Source organism: Neophocaena asiaeorientalis, unplaced genomic scaffold (assembly GCF_003031525.2).
Source record: "Neophocaena asiaeorientalis asiaeorientalis breed wild unplaced genomic scaffold, Neophocaena_asiaeorientalis_V1.1 scaffold203, whole genome shotgun sequence".
NCBI lineage: Eukaryota > Metazoa > Chordata > Mammalia > Artiodactyla > Phocoenidae > Neophocaena > Neophocaena asiaeorientalis.
In genome coordinates, this window is record NW_020172776.1 from 1545170 (window position 1) to 1549162 (window position 3993).

The 3993-nt window shown below is 39.2% G+C and overlaps 1 protein-coding gene across 2 annotated transcripts in view; it reads right to left on the reverse strand.

The window, feature by feature from the left end:
* Positions 1 to 3993, reverse strand: part of RPF2 (ribosome production factor 2 homolog) — a 36141-nt gene that overhangs the window by 28643 nt on the left and 3505 nt on the right. The window lies entirely within an intron of this gene.

Genomic DNA, 3993 nt, shown 5'->3' on the forward strand with positions numbered 1-3993 from the left:
TTTTTTGCGGTACACGGGCCTCTCACTGTTGTGGCCTCTCCCATTGCGGAGCACAGGCTCCGGACGCCCAGGGTCAGTGGCCATGGCTCACGGGCCCAGCCGCTCTGCGGCATGTGGGATCTTCCCAGACCGGGGCACAAACCCGTGTCCCCTGCATCAGCAGGCGGACTCTCAACAACTGCGCCACCAGGGAAGCCCCAAATGTTCTTTTTAAAGGACTGCTCTGTCTGCTATGTAAGGATGGAATGTACCACAGCAAGAGTGAAGGGGTTAGTAAGGAGCTATCACAGTAATCCAGGAGAGAAAGAAAAAAATGGTGGGTTGGACCAGGAATAGTAGTAGTGGAGATGGAGAAACAGTGGGTAGAGAAACGCAGAATGCTATCTTTCATGCAAAAGGGAGAAAAATAAGATTATGTATTTTTATTTGCTTAAATATGCATAAAGAAATTCTGTTAAGACATATAAGAAACTAATGATAGTGGCTGTCCTGGGAAGAGTGTGTGTTTATATTTTCCCTGTATATTTTTTGGATTTTTAGTCATGTGAGTAAAGTATAAAACAGTTCATAATTTTTATGAATTTAAAGAGAAATAAAATCATATACACATGATCTCAATTTTGTTCAAAGAAAAAGATATATAGATATAAAACTGCATGAGGAGAAAATATACATAGTGCTTATCTATGGGTGATTATTTACTCTTATCCCAATTATCTAAGATAAATATATATTACTTTTTTAATCAGTAAAAAACAAAAAAAGTATTTAAAAAAATGATGCAACACAAACAAATCAGGAAAAATTACTGCAGCATTTATGATTAACAGCTAACGGCAATTCACAAATAGGCAAATATGACCTGTTGGAAACATAGGGAAAATGCAAGTTTAAACAAAATGTCATTTTCACGTCTTAATTTTAAAAAACAAACCAAAAGTAGGTAGTGACCCATGAAACTCGTACATTTTACTCTGCCAAACTTCTCAAAAAGCACTACTGTTAATATGCTAGATTGGGCAGGAAGCTATACCCAGTAATCTCACGTCTAGAAATCTCATGTAGGAACCAATACAAAAGAAGAACTCATTTGTGTAAAAATAGCCATTTTAGCATTATTTATAAGAACAACAACAACAAAAAAGAAAATCAAAATTTCCTAAAGTTAAGAAACAGTTAAGTAAATTTTAGTATAACCATTTAATAGGTATTATACTAGCATTAAAAATAATATCTAAAGGACACCTATCAGTAGAAAAATGCTTACAAGACAAATGAAAAAGGCACAAAAGAATTGTCAGAATAATGAAACTGTTTCTGTACCATGACTGCAGTGGCAGACACAACTCAATGTATTTGCCAAAACCCATGAAAGTATACACCACAAACAGTAAATTTTACATACATAAATTAAAAAAACAACCAGGGGGCTTCCCTGGTGGCGCAGTGGTTGAGAGTCCGCCTGCAGATGCAGGGGACGCGGGTTCGTGCCCCAGTTCGGGAGGATCCTGTGTGCCGCGGAGCGGCTGGGCCCGTAAGCCATAGCTACTGGGCCTGCGTGTCCGGAGCCTGTGCTCCACAACGGGAGAGGCCACAACAGTGAGAGGCCCGCGTACCGCAAAAAAAAAACCAACAACCAGGAAGTGATAGAAAACCCAAAATAGAATACAGACTGTAATAAATGACCTTAACTATAGTATAAATGAATAACACAATCACACTGAAGGGGCAAAAATAACCTAACCTGACTTACACTGGAAAACAATATTTTTACTGCATATTGTGAGGTTAAAGACAAAAAGAACTGCACATAAATTCCATACTCTAGTTAGTAAAATTGTTTCTTATAAGGTTGGAAATTCTGCAACTACTAGAATTACACAAATAAGTAAATATATTATAACAAAAGCAAGGTTTCATACTGTCAGAAGATATAAGATACAAAGAAGAAAAGGAGAAAGGCTGGAATGAAGTCTCTGGTATCCGACTGGAATTGGAAGCACTAGTATGCACTCATGAATTTTTAGGAAGTATCAGTATCAACTCAGGGTTTTTAAATATATAAATAAATATAAACAAATATAGACATGCATACATGCATAGGTTAATGTACATAATATTTATTTTCAAGCTCTGTCTGCTGAGAGGACCTAGAGACAATGACACTCCAGTAGCAACTGAGCATAGATCTGTTTCTAAATTATCAGTCTCCAATATGTGGAACCAGGGCTGATTCCAAGGCTGTGGCAATGAAAACTACAAGATGAACCCAGAGCATCTTGTGGTGCCAGAAAGGAAGTGCTCAAACACAGGGGGCACTTTGAAAAGCCAACCTGACAGAGATCCCAATGGCCAAATGGAGAACAATTTATGCAACAAAATAAATCATGACAGAACTTCCCGGGTGGCACAGTGGTTAAGAATCTGCCTGCCAATGCAGGGGACAAGGGTTCGAGCCCTGGTCCGGAAAGATCCCACATGCCGTGGAGCAACTAAGCCCATGTGCCACAACTACTGAGCCTGTGTGCCACAACTACTGAAGCCCGCGAGCCTAGAGCCCCTGCTCCGCAACAAAGACAAGCACCACAATGAGAAGCCCACACACCGCAACAAAGGGTAGCCCCTGCTCGCCACAACTAGTGAAAGCCCGTGCGCAGCAACGAAGACCAAACACAGCCAAAAATTAAATAAATAAATAAATCATGACAGCACTGGATTATAACCCCAAAGAACATAATAAATATCTGTAAGTCCACACTGACATAAATAAGTAATTAAACAAATGGAGGAAAAGGGACAGATTTTCCTTACAGAATTCCAATTAATAAACGCAGAGGGAATGAGAGAAATCGAAAACCACTACTAGAACACCACAGTAATCACTGTTGTAGACAAGATCCACTGATGAATGCTAAAATGAATACACAAAAGTTTGAGGAGAAATAGGATTATTTGCATAGTCTCTAAGTATCTCCTCTAAACGTTTGTTAATTACAAAGGGGAAAATAGAAACTTTATAGTGGCGAAACCCAGCAGACACCACTTTAACCAAGGTTAACAACAACAGTAATAAGACATCATGTACTCCCTGGTATGATTTATTGAAAAAGGCACATCACTTTTGTGGTATTCCTGCCCATAATGCATAATCTCAATCCACTCATGAGAAACTTAAGGCAAGTGCAAACTGAAGGATATTTTACAAAATAACTGACAAATACTCATCAAAAGTTTAAAGGTCATCAAAGACAAGGAAAGATTGAGGAACTGCAACAAACTGGAGGAGATTAAGGAGACACGACAACTGAACACAATGTGGGATCCTGGAAGAGAAAAAGGATATTAATGAAAAAACTGGGGCTTCCCTGGTGGCACAGTGGTTAAGAATCCGTCTGCCAATGCAGGATACGTGGGTTTGAGCCCTGGTCCGGAAAGATTCCACATACCACGGAGCAACTAAGCCCGTGCACCACAACTACTGAGCCTGTGCTCTAGAGCCCGTGAGCCACAACTACTGAGCCTGCATGCCACAACTACTGAAACCCACGCGCCTAGAGCCCGTGCTCCACAATGAGAGAAGCCACCGTAATGAGAAGCTCACGCACTGCAACGAAGGGTGGCCCCTGCTCACTGCAACTAGAGAAAGCCCGTGCGCAGCAACAAAGACCCAACAGACAAAAATTAATAAAATAAATAAATTTATAAAAAAAGAAAAAGGAAAAACTGGTGCAAACCAAATCAAGCCTATGATTTAATTAACATTATTGTACCAATGTCCATTTCTTACTTTTGATAACTGTATTATGGTTATGGAAGTTATAACATTAAGAGATGCTGGGAGAGGGTATATGGGAACTCTATTTTTGTAACTTTTCTGTAAGTCTATTACTATTTTAAAATAATACATAATGCTATGATTACAACTCTGTAAGAATATTCAGTACAAATGAAAACACAGACAGGAAACAAACAAATTTTAAATACTCATAGCAT